Source organism: Petaurus breviceps, unplaced genomic scaffold (assembly GCF_028583685.1).
Source record: "Petaurus breviceps papuanus isolate PSGF00001 unplaced genomic scaffold, PetGlider_PUasm1.0 181, whole genome shotgun sequence".
Lineage (NCBI taxonomy): Eukaryota > Metazoa > Chordata > Mammalia > Diprotodontia > Petauridae > Petaurus > Petaurus breviceps.
In genome coordinates this window covers 24606835-24620468 of record NW_027185784.1, presented here as the reverse complement: position 1 = coordinate 24620468, position 13634 = coordinate 24606835, and the positions used below count along the sequence as shown (strand labels likewise).

The 13634-nt window shown below is 39.0% G+C and overlaps 1 protein-coding gene across 3 annotated transcripts in view; it reads left to right on the top strand.

The window, feature by feature from the left end:
* DENND2A (DENN domain containing 2A) overlaps positions 1 to 13634 on the top strand; it is a 126748-nt gene that overhangs the window by 57260 nt on the left and 55854 nt on the right. The gene's annotated exons all lie outside the window — the stretch shown is intronic.

Sequence of the window (13634 nt, the reverse complement as noted above, 5' to 3'; positions counted from 1 at the left end):
GGTCTGGGTTCAAGGTCTGCCTGTGACTAGTACTGGGTGGGTGACCCTGGGCAAATCACTTAGCTTTTCAGTTGCTCAGCCAACTCTTTAAGACTTAAAGTTGCCGGGCAGGTATTGATCTGATGGTGGTAGAGTTTTTCATGAGCTTCCTCTGTCAGTTTCCTCTGCAAATTTCCAACCTGCAAACCCTGAATGCTAATGCATGAACTATTTACTTCACAGGCCTGTTGTGCAGATCAAATAAAAACATTTGTAAAACAAATTGTAACCATAAAGGCTATTCTTTTCTAATTCAACAAACCTTTATTAAGAGCTCACTGTATTCAGGGTACATAATATACTAGTCAGCTATTATTATTTATGTACAGGCTTTGGGAATATAATCCCTTCTAATCTCCTATACTCCTTCATATAATAAATCATGACATCCAGGCCAGTCTTGAGCTCAGAGGTAATTACTTCCCTGAAGGCAGTAAAGATAATTTATGTGTGTGTGTGTATTGTGTGTATACATAAATAGACACACATATATATGTATATACATATGTGTATATATACATATATGTATCCATTAAATTAGGATACAAGTATGTAGAAAAGATACAGAGTTTACTTTCAGAAGTAGTTTTGAGTGGTTCTCTTACTTGATCTAGCTCAGATCTAATCCATTCTGTATCTAAGTCCCTTGCTCTCCAAGAAGAGTGTTCTCAGTTTATCAGAATCTACTGTCAGATGCCTGAAAAGTCAGTTCTTTGACGATTTTAAGTCTACATCTTATCTAAAACTCTTCTCTCTTTTAAAAAATTATAATCTCCTGCCATTCCCACATATCTGAGATAGAACAGATCTAGGTTCCCTTTTTTTCTAGACTCAAGAGGATAGCTAGTGCCTTCTGGGCAAAGGAAAGAGGCATCCTCTGTCCATGTGAACTGCTGGCCCCTTGCTACAGGAAGACATTGTCCATTCAGTACAAACAGTTTAACACAAGTCACATCAGTGCCAAAAATACAGTGGGATATTATGTGCCTTCTTATAAAGCCAGGCAGTGATTTCAACTTACCTATTTCTCTCTGTGGGGCCAGCTAGGTGATACAGTGGGTAGAGTGCAGGCCCTGGAATCAGGAGGACCTGAGTTCAATTTGACCCCAAACACTTACTAGCTGTGTGACCCTGGGTAAGTCACTTAACCTTGTTTACCTCAATTTTATCACCCATAAAATGAGCTAAAGAAGAAAATGGCAAACCACTTTAAATCTTTGCCAAGAAAACCCCAAATAGGGTCATGAAAGGTCGGACACGATTAATTTACTAAATAACAACAAATTTCTCTCTGTATAAGTTTGAAGCTTGGTGCCTATGACCAGGGAGGGGAGGAGACCCCTGCCAATACTCCAGCTCAGGCATCCCTGCTCACTATCCTGGGAATGGATTGGAAAGGACCGGTGACATCAATGGTAGAAAAACCAGGAAGCCTGAATCTTCTCCCAGTTCAGTTGTAGCCTAACCCAGGATCCTCCCCTTGGGGTGTAAATTACACTGCACTGGGAATCAAAGAACCCGGGTTCAAATGTTGGCTCTGTTATTTATTACGTAGGTTGCTTCAGGCAATGTTTAAGCTCTCTGGGCTTGGGCCTCCTCAATTTAAACCAAATAAAAATTAATTCAAAATTAAAAAAAAAAATAAAACCCTCCAAATTCTGACTTTGGTAGGGCTTGATAATTTCTGAGGCTACAAATCAAGCTCTAAACCTAAGGAAACCCTGTGTTGATGGTTGCCCCTAACTCTTCTGATTCACGGTCTTAGAAGCAGTGCCGCTGTCATCCCAGCTATCATTCCACTCTGGGAAATCGGTGCCTTTATGACTGTTAGGTAGACCATCAAACTGCCGTTCCCATAATTTTTCCTTCATTTCCCTACAATCTGATCCTTCCAGGTTTCCAGCAATTGCTTTAAACTCTATTTTAAAGCCAAAACTAGAATTGCTTAGTCTCAGTCCAAAATTTAAATTTTTCTTGGCAAGCTTGACACCAGCTGGGTTTAAGGAATTTGGAGTTACTGAGGGTTATTTTGTTTGTTTCTTTTTTTTTTTTTAGATGAGATGGAAGGGGGAGGAAGAGAAAAAAGCAAGAAATCTACTTTTTTACTCTTTAAAAAAATTTTATTCTAACATTTGTCTATAGTCCTCTCTCTTAAAAATGGCCGTAGCTAATAAGCCCTAAATTTGGCAGACCCACAGGCTTCTCTAATGCAAGAAAACCAAGCCAAGTTTGAAGAGAAAAATGATTAAGGATTTTGAGTTTATGGAGGTTTAGAATTACAAGTCTGGGCTATGTACTTTGGAGAATGTCTGAAACTTATTTTCTTAGGCTGATTAATCTGTTTTATCAATCACCAAACCAATCCACTTGACCATGACTTCCTTCTTCCTCTTTTTTGTCCTTTTTTCCTTCCCACTCACCTTCTTTTTCTCACTGTGTCTCTGGCTTTCTCTATCTCTGTTTTCTCCCCTCTCCTTGATCCTTTACCAAGCTCTCTTTTTCCCTCTTTCCTTCTCTTCTCCACACTCTTTACTCTTCTCCTATACTTTCCCTTTCTTCTTCTATTTCACTCCTCTCTTCCCTCTTCCTTTTTTTCTTCCCCTTCATTTCTACAGAATCCCAGGAAATTAAATGCAAGAACTCTTTCCTCAAAACTATGATAGGAAATGAAAGCCTCAAAATATCAGGAAATTCCAGAGAAGATAAGGCTACCCCTGCAACATTGGCTTCATTGTACATATTTTATGGTATACATACATTTAATAAAATTGAAAGGAATGAGTAAAAGGCCACATTTAAAAAGAATTTTTGAAAAGATCCCCTTCCACCAAAATATTCCCACGTGTAGGGATCCTAAATAAACATGTGTCTACGCAGAAGCTGCTTTTGCTCAATTAGATGTCATTCAGGGGTTTTTAACTTTGGGTCTGTGAACTTGGTTTTTAAATATTTTGATAACTATATTTCAGGATAATTGGTTTCCTTTGTAACCCTGTGTCTTTTATGTTATGCATTTAAAAACATTCCTGAGAAGGCGCCAGACAGCCAGTGAGGCCCATGGTACAAAAAAAAGGTCAAGAACTTTGCTTTAAGTTGAATGCACAGCTGCATTGTCATTTCATTTAAATAAATATGAATGAGTAAAATATTCAATAAAAATTGAATATACAATTGCATTGTTTTTTTTAATTTACCTGAAAATAAATAACTAGCTTGGTTGAACTTTTTTAACTGTTGATGTAAATATAGCCAGATTTTGAGGACTTGAGAAATTTCCGAGGCCATAAAATGTAAGGTTATTTCTGGGCTTTAAAAAAATCCAACTTCTGAGGGTTATGAGATGTTAGTTATTTCTGTGCTTTCTGTACATTCTTGACTCTCATCCATATCCAATGAGCAATAATATAATCCATCAATAGACATGGCACCTACCGTGTGTCAAATGCTAAGGATTCCAAGACATAATAAAACAGCCCCGGCCTTCAACCACCCTATATTCTATCTCAGGAAACAACACCTCTACACAGGAATATACATACATACATACATACATACATACTCGTGTGTGTGTGTGTATCATATAACAAAGTAATGACTTGCTCTGGTTCCCTCTCAGCCCAGCTGCTGCATCTCCCTCTCCAGGTTCTAGGATACTCTGATAGTTTGGAGTCTGTCTTTTTCTATGATGCTATCTGCCCAAGCCTCCATTAGCTGTGCCCTCCTATTTTAGGAGTTCAGTAACCAGCACCCCAATTCCATTTAACTATTAACTGTGGGTAGCTTTTATAAAGGAAAGTTTACTTCAAAGAGGAAGCAAGAACAAATGTACACCTGAGTGAAGATTGAAGCATGATTTTTCACTTGATTTTTCTTGTTTTTTTTGTAGCACAGCTAATATGGAAATATGTTTTGCATGACTTCACATGGATAATTGATATCATATTGCTTGACTTCTCAATGGATGGGGGAGGGGTGAAGAGAGGGAAAGAATTGGGAACTAAAATTCTTTTAAAAATAAGTGTTAAAGTATAATTCAGAGAAGAGGAGGAGGAAGAATAGTAATAATGTACAAACATTTCTCCCAACACCTGGAAAGCATAATCGCCTCAATCTCTGGATCTCTGGGTGGGGGTTGGGGGTATGTGGATTATGCTCACAAGTTAACTCAGTTCCAGCATAGCATTGGTTCCATTAAATTGATATCCAAAGGTAGAATAGCCATTGACTTCTACTGGGCAGGAGTCCCAAAGGTCATTCTATGATTGCTCCATTCTGGGATGACTGCAAATACCCAGTCTGGATTTCTAGACTCCTAAATTCCTTTGCTTTATGATCCCAAACTTTGAAATTCCCAAGGTTGGAGACTCCACTTTCTGCACCTGAGATAAAAGAATGAACAAAAATGCCAAGGGCCCAGGCCCATTCTCAGGCTCTTCTTCCTCACATGATCTTACCAGCCACAAATGAAGGGAATCACCTTGCTCCCTTATATAGCAAAGTAATGGCTATAGCTGACTCAAGCCAATTTGTAGACATGGACAGTTCCAACTGTACAGCCAAAAGAAAAATCTCCTCCCTACTATGTTGTAGGCTAAATAGAATTACAGCTATCCTTCCCACATCAAGGGACTTAGGGGTGTGGCACCCCTTCTCTCTGGAAAATCCACGTAAAATTTTTGGCCTCCCCTCTTCATACCAGAGAATAAGTCTGAATTATTATGGTATTAAAAGATAAAATATCTTGATAGTATAATCATATATTTTATGCATTTCTGAGTTTCCAAACTTCTGTCATTTACACTGTCCTTCACGTATCATCTGGGACTTCTTCAAAACTCTCCAAAAAATTCCCATTTAATTTCTTATGCTGACTTACAATATATCAAAACTGTTATGGGGAAAGTCATGATATGGAAAGGGAAAGTGTCATTACAGAATGTCTGTGCATGTTCTAGTCATCACGATTCTTCTAGAAGTAAATCCTACAAGTAGAGATACCATCTTAGCAAGCTGATGGGGTGTGCAAATACACCAGACCCCCATTACATACAAGGTAATTGTTTACAGGGAGAGGCGAGGCACCAGCAGCAGGTGGAGGGCCAGGAAGAAGCTCATGTAGGATGTGATCCTTAAGTTGAACTTTGAAGAAAGCTAGGGAAAGAAGTAATGGAAAGAACATTAGCCTCCTGTGACTTATGTCAGAAGACTGAGATTTTCATTCTGGCTCTGACTTTCATCAAGTCAAGCAACCTAAGCAATTTATGGTATATGAATGTAATAGAATACTGTGCCATAAGGTAAGACAAAGTGGATAAAAAACTTCTATAAACTGCAAAATGAAGTACACAGAGTCAGTAGAATGAATGATATTATAACAGCTTGTAAAAATGGACAAATTTGAAAGACTTGAGAATTCTGATCAATGCAATGACCAACCCTAATTCCAGGGGACCTAAAATGAAGAATGCTGCCTACCTCCTTACAACAATACAGATAGACTAAATATGTGAAATGTGTTACATATCTTTGGACCTTGGCTGATGTGGATATTTGCTTTGCTTGGCTATGCATAATTGTTATAAGAGTTTTGTTTTTCTTTGAGGGAACGGGAAGGTGGAAAAAAGTACTTATTAATTGAAAACAATTTTAATTTTTTAAAGGTCAAGTAATCTTTTATGAGCCTCAATATCCTCCTCCATAAAATAGATATAAAATATATATTTATAACAATAAATTATTATATCGATTATTATAATTAATAATTTTAAATTATTAAATTATATGTGTTTGTTATTAAAATTAATAACAAATTTTTGTAATGATATATAAATTATGAGACATATTTTATGTATAATATACAAAATATAAAATGGGGACAATATTACTTATACTACAATGGACTAGATGACCTCTGACTTCCCTTCTAGCTCTTAGGTTATTATTACATAAATTGTTATCTTGGTTCTGTTTACTTCACTTTGTATCCATTCATATAAATCTTGCCTAGTTTCTCTGAAACTGTTCCCCTTCATCATGGTAAAGTAATATACCATTATATCCATATACATGTATTCCATTACATTAATATAATTTGTTCAGCCATTTCCCAATTGATGGGCATGGCCTTCATTTGCTGTTCTTTGCTACTACCAGAAAAAACTGCCAAGTTGTTATTTACATGTGGGTCCTTTTCCTCCTTTTTTTTTTTTTAATCTTTTATGCATGTGGATCTACTAGAAGTATTTGTGGGTCAAATGGCATGCACAATTAAAGACTTTTGGGGCATAGATCCAAACCGTTTTCTAGACTGGACCAATTCACAGTTCCACCAATAGTACAATAATGTGCCTATTTTCACATAACCCCCTCTGACATTTGTTATTTCCCCTTTTTTCCCCCAATAATCTGTAATTGCTATTTCTTTTTAAAGTCTTTCTCCTCTGCAGTCTACTGGCCACTTCCCAGAGCTGTCCAAGTGATTTTCCTAATGCATACTTTTGATTTTGTTTCTCCAGTGACTCGCTAGTACCTCCAGTATCCAATACAGTCCCCACTTTTTGTCATTTAAAGCCCTTCTCACCTGGTATGTCATACTAGACTGTAAGTTTCATGAGGGTAGGGACTGTCTTTTGCCTCTTTTTTGCCTTCCTGGCATTTAGCACAGTGTGTGGCACACAGTAGGCACTTACTAAATATTTATTGACTGCCTAACCCAGGCTTCAACTATCTTTCTAGCCTTGTTTGTTATATAGTACTTTCCATCATGGACTCTATTGTCCAGATAAATTGACCTCTTTGCTCTTCCTCACAGATGATCTTCCCATCTCTATGTCTTTACAAAGGTTGTCCTTTATGTGTAGCATACGTTCCCCCTCACCTCAGTTTTCTTAGAATTCCTGTTTCCTTCAAAGCCAAGCTGAAGCACCACCCATCACCATCTACATTAGGACTTTCCTGGCTATTCCCCCCCCAAAAAAACCTAGTGCCTCCCCTTCCCCCCTCCCTGCAGTTACCTTGTATTGATTTTGTACATATTGTGAATATATTTATATATGTACATGTTGTTTCCTCCTTGAAGGCAAGGACTAGTTTAATTTTGTCTTAGTATCCCCAGAACCTAGGGCACTGCTCAGCACATAATTAATTGGTTGTTGTCCTTTATGCTTAAAGAGGACCAACATGACGTCACTGTGTCGGGGTCAAAGTGCGGTGTGTTCATGTGACTGATCAGACCAGTGAAAGTGCGGAAGGCTCTACCACAGGTCGGGCACAAGTAGTCCAGATGAACATTTGAAATGGAGATGTCTCTAAATGTGTGCGTTTCATGTTTCTTTTGAGCTACTGCAGTGCTGCTTTGTTCACATGGTGCAGTACTTTCTTTGATGCAGGCACACCATGCTAGGTGGTACTGTGCCAGTATCTCCCATGTCTCACCGTCGACATCAGTTCTTCAGAGAGACCTTGAGAGTGTCCTTGTATAGTGATACTTCTGACTTCTATGTGAGTCCTTGCCTTGTGTGAGTTCTCTGTAAAATAGTCTTTTAGGCAAACATACCATTTGGCATTCAAACAACGCGGCCAGACCTTTGGAGTTGTGCTATCTGCAGCAGAGTTTGAATACTTGGCAGTTAAGTTCGAGAAAGGATCTCAGTACCTTATCTTGCCAAGTGATCTTCAGAATCTTCCTAAGACTATTCAGATGGAAGTGATTCAGTTTCCTGGCATGGTGCTGATATGCTACTCAGGTTTCACAGGCATGCAACAGTGAGGTCCGAACAATGCCTTTGTAAACCTTCAGTTTGGTGGGCAGCCTAATAGCTCTTTTCTCCCACATGGTCCTTCAGAGTCTCCCAAACACTGAGCCAGCTCTGGCAATGCCTGTGTCAACCTCTTCATCTAAGGTGAGTGAACTCGTCCCCACCATCTGGAATTTCTCCATTTGCTGTAATCAGTGTTCCATGTATAAATGGTACAGTGCTGACTGGTGGAGAACCTCTGTTTTCCTGTTTTTAATTAATTGTCAGGCCAAAATTAGCACAAGAGGCAAAGAATCCATCCATACTATTTACCCTTAGTATAGTAGCTGACCTTGATGCAATTTTCACCCTCGCTGAAGGCATCTGATAATATTGCTGAAAAAAATCTTACTAAAAAGCACATGAACAAGCACACAACCCAACTTCACTCCATTGGTGACTGGGAAAGTGCCAGAGCATCATCCATTATCCATAACCTGAGCAAACATGGAATCGGGTACAATACTTATGAACTTCACCAGGCAACCAAATTTTGCCATGATCTTCCACAAGACCTCACAACTGACAGGATCAAAGGCCTTGGTCAGATCAGTGAACATTGTGTACAGACCTCTGTTCTCTTCCTGGTATTTCTCCTGGAGTTGTGGAGCAGCTAACACCTTATCAACTGTTCCTTGACCCTTTCAGAAGCCACGTTGGCTCTCAGGTAGATGACCATCTTCCAAGTGAAGGATCATCCTATTAAGGAGGACTCTGGCAAGAATCTTGCTGGTAATGTCTAAGAGAAAGACCCCTATGATTGTCACAGGCAAGTCCCTTTCCTTGACAGAGATGGATAACAGAAGCATCCTTGAACTCCTGGGGGATAACCTCCTCTTGCCATATAACCTGGAACATTTCAGTCAGCTTTTATATGAGCAGTAGACCCCCTTCATTGTAAATCTTAGTTGGAATAGAATCAACACCAGGCAGTTTGCCACACAAGAGTAGCCTAATGACATTCAAAATCTCTTCTTCAGTTGGAAGTTTAGCTAGAAAAAGATTGACTTCAACCTGAGGTAAATGGTCATTGACTTCAGCATTGATTGATGGCAGTTTGTTAAGAATACTGTGGAAGTGTTCAGCCTACCTCTCTAGAACCATTCCCTCATCACTAATCAATGTGGCTCCATCAGCACTGAGTAGTTAAGATGCACGTTGGTCTTTGGCCCATAAATAGCCTTTAGGGCATCATTATCGGATTGTTGTCATCAGTGTAAAACTGAATTTCTTCTTTCCACCTTTGGTGTCCACCTGTCACTCAATTCTTACCTATGACTCCAGAAAACTGTAGAATGCATAGTGGCCACACACTGGTAAACCATTTCAGCAGGCCCGCTAAACCAGGTAAAGAGGGACCTCAAATTCCTCAGTAAATTACGGAGCCGACTACCCTATTGGAATAAGCTGATGTGAGCAATTCTTTCCAATTATCTGTGAAGGTGGTGCTAGCAGACACTGGAGTGCTTAGAGCTTGGTTAGACATTGAAGATGCCAAGATCATCTGCTGCTTCCCCAAGTCATCACCAGTCAAGGAAGACCTGAGTTAAAATACAACCTTACACATTCACTAACTTACCCTATGCAAGTCACTTAACCTGTTTGCCTCAGCCTCCTCATCTGCAAAAAATGAACTGGACAGAGCACTGGCCCTGGAGTCAGAAGGACCTGAATTCAAATCCGGCCTCAGATACTTAACACAAAACTAGCCATGTGACCTTGGGCAAGTCACTTAACCCCAATTGCCCTACCTTCCTGTAATGGAAATGCAAATTTAAAGATCTTCCCTGCTCCTAGACCCTTTGATAGGCTTAAGAGACTCTGAGAACCCTCCTTGATTTGAAAATATACTCTGCCCCCTAATAGGCTGAATGTGGTCACATGGAGCCTGTGGCAGGAGGCTTGGTTTTCAGGAATGCCCACACCTTGATGCTGTGTGATTGGGCAGTGGGTCAAGAGGGTGGTTACATTCTCTGACCCAAGAGAAGGCTATATAATCCCTGATGTGAGGCTTTGCTTTGGGGCTCACTTTGAGAAGTATTGTGTGATTTGACCAGATGAAGACTAGGCAGCCGCTGAAAGGCCCCCAGCTTTGAAAACCTAGATGTTGATGCTTCCCTCTCTGGTAACTGTGATTTGGTATGGATGTAATGGTTGGACAGTTTGGAAGCCTGTCTGCTTGAGCTGTTTCTCTGTCTTGTAACTTCTGTCTGTATACTCTGAAGTTCGGGGTGCTGACCTTTTTCCCCTGAACTAGGTAAACAATATATGTTTGATTGATTAAAGTAAGCTTGTTAGCCCATTTTGAGTTGCTTTCCTTTAGAAAAGCAGATCTAAGAACCTGTGTTGGATGCTGGGGTGCTTGCTGCTACAGTTCTCCCCCTCCAAAAAAAAAAAAAGAGCTGGAGAAGGAAATGGCAAACCACTCCAATATCTTTACCCAGAAGTCCCTAAAAAATGGGGTCACAAAAGTTAGACATGACTGAAACAACTGAACAATGAAATATTTATTTGATAACTCTTTAGTTTCAGGAATTTTCAGTTTTTAAAAACTGGGCTCTGTATTCTTCTATCACTGCTTTATGCTGACAATATCTTAACAAGTTCGTTGTATGTATGTGTGTGTATGTGTGTGTGAGTGTGATAAGAATGCATGATAGCAATGCAAAAGAAGGGGGGACCCTTTGTAACATTTTTTAAAGATGTGTCAAAGAGAACAGAAGGAAGTGCAGAGAAGCAGGGCAGTTCTGAAACTACATGTAGAATTTGTTTTATATACATATGTGTATGTGTGTGTGTTTAAAGCATGTGCTATAAAATGCAAATTTATGGTTTCAAATAGAATCCTCTTCAATATTCTGTATTGTGGAAGTGTTCTTTTTGTTTAAGTTCAGAATAAAAATAAATAAATTTTTAAAATATAAAAAGGCACGAAAGAATTATCATATACATTCAGAGAAGGTGTGCCTATGTTGATGAAATCACAGATCCACCTAAAATGTTATATTTTCTATCTGAAGAATGCCCGAAATTTTCTTTGAGCATCTTATTATTTGGCACATGGGAATGTGGAAAGAGGGGTGGGGAACAAACATTTATTGACCACCTGCTTTGTGCTGGGTATTTGCTAAGTGCTTTTGAAGTACTACATCATTTGATCCCCACAAAAGCCCTGGGAAGTGGGTGCTCTTATTATCTCCATTTTACAGATGAGGAAGGTAATTTCTCAGAATGTGGTGTCTCACAGTCATTGGAATGTAAATAAGATCATATGTTATACAGGTCACATCATATCCTGTTTCACCCAGACTTTAAGGCTTTCGTTATGTTGGAAAATGTTATCTGGACTATTATTCTCAGTGGATTATCAACCAAAACTTGGAAATCTTTTTGTTTATATAAAGACTTTTATTGTACTGGTATTTATTGTAATAAAATTTAATCTGTACCAATATTTGTACTTATGTAAGTTTGGGGGTCCAAAGTTTAATTATTGAAAAAAAGAAGAGGGGCAACTAAGTGACAAAGTGAATAGAGTACCGGCCCTGGAGTCAAGAGGACCTGAGTTCAAATCTGGCCTCAGACACTTAACATTTAATTAGCTGTGTGACCTTGGGCAAGTCACTTAACCCCAATAGCCCTCCAAAAAGGGGAAAAAAAAAGAACCAAGTATTTCTTGATCCCTTTACCAACTGAGTACATAATCTTAAACATTGACAGATTACTTGGCGTCCTTCTTGAAACGGTGGCAGTTCCCTACTTCTGAACACTCACTTTACAAAAGACCCATTCTTACAGATGGCTTTTCTCCCACCTAGAGAAAGGGAACTCTCAGAACTGGAAGAGTCCAGACCCTCCATTTTATAGATGAAGGAACTAAAGCTCAGAGAGGTGAACGTCCAGTCCAAAGTCACCAGAAGAGCCAAGACTCAAACACCAGCTTTGTAGCTCCAAGTTCAGAGCTTTTGACTATTGTGGTTTGTTGGTCTTCTAGGCAACCTCACTCACTGTCTCTATGACGTTCTGAACCAAAATGCCCTTCCTGTCCACTCCCCTTCCTATACATTTTTGCCCCACTAGAATATATGCTCCTTGAGGGCAGGGACTGTTGTTACTTTATATTTGTAACCCCAGCACTGAGCACAGTGCTTCTTACATAAAAAAATGCTTAAGAAGTACTTTTTCATTGATTTCTAAATTAAAGATTTTGAACCCAAGAGAATGGAAGAATGAAAGATATTAATAGAATCTTAAGAGTATATTGAACTTAAAGAACTTATAGAAGCACAAATATTTGTACAGGTCAAATTTTATTACAATATCAGTACATTTTTAAAAACCTATATAACTAAAAGATTTCTAAGTTTTAGTTGATAATACTTAGAATAATATTCAAGATAATATACTCCAATATAGCCAAAGAGGTTACAATAAAACACTAGTAGATAGTTGGGTATAAATAACTGGAAGGGGCAGCTAGGTGACAGAGTGGATAGAGCACCAAGGAGGACCTGAGTGCAAATTCGGCCTTGGGCAAGTCACCTAACCCTTTTTGCCTCCCAAAAAAAACCTGGAGATCTTGAATATCAAATGAAAGGTCATGACTAGAGAAGTAAATTTGCTGGGAATACTAAGCATAAAGGTGATAGTCAAATTCCTGAGGATGAACAAGAAATTTTTGACGGACAGAATGTATGGAGAGAAGAGAGACCAGTGAATAAGGCACAGAAAGACTTACTGGAGAGGTTGGAGAATTAGGGCAGTGATGTGTCATGGAAGCCAAGAGAGAAGAGCATTTCAAGGATGGGGTGGTATGTCCAGAATCAAATACAGCAGAGTGGTCAAGAAGGATAGAGAAAGTTGGGAGGGGCTCCAGGAACCAACATTTACTTCCTCTAGGGATGAACATATCACCTAACTTCTCTTAACCTGCTTCCTCATTTATAAAATGAGGATAATAGTTCGTACTTGTATTACCTATCACACATGGGTTGTGATTTATCTTAAGGTTTACTAAAATATTTTATTTTCACACCACCTTTATTGGCTAATAAAATCCTTCCCCTGAGAAGAATCCTGATTTCCCTTAGTGATTCACTGAGAATCAAATTTCAGAATTGAAACTTGTGCCTGGTTCCTCCTGGCTTTCTATCCACTACATTAATGGTTCCCATTTAATGGTTCCTGAACCCTTTGAGAGTTCAGAACAAGGATTCAAGGGATTTGAATTAAACTTTTTTTTTTTTTGCCTTTCGGAGGGCAGTTGGGGTTAAGTAACTTGCCCAAGGTTACACGGTTAGTTGTGTGTGTGTGTGTGTGTGTGTGTGTGTGTGTGTGTGTTAAGTGTCTGAGGCCGGAACTGAACTCAGGTCCTCCTGACTCCGGGGTCGGCACTTTTACTCACTGCGCCTCCTAGCCACCCCGAATTAAACATTTTTAATGGCACCTCAAGTGGCAAATAATCACCCAGTTGTGTTATGAACATATTTTTCCTCTGTGACCATAAACATGTGCACATTTGAAGCATTATAGGTTTGTTTCTGCAGTGAGTTGGGGCTTTTGGGGACAAAAGTTACCACTGTAGTTATTGTAAGTACTTAATGAATAAATTTAAAACAATATTATGAGTAGTATGTTAAATTATACCAGGAATTCACAACGCATTTCTGTTGTTGTCATTGTTGGAAAGGGGTTCAAGGAGCAGAAAAAGTGTCGTGAACTATTGTATTCCACCGTGCTGCCTCTCCATATTAACAAGAGCAACAATTATATGCACATATTACATATAAGCAATAATAT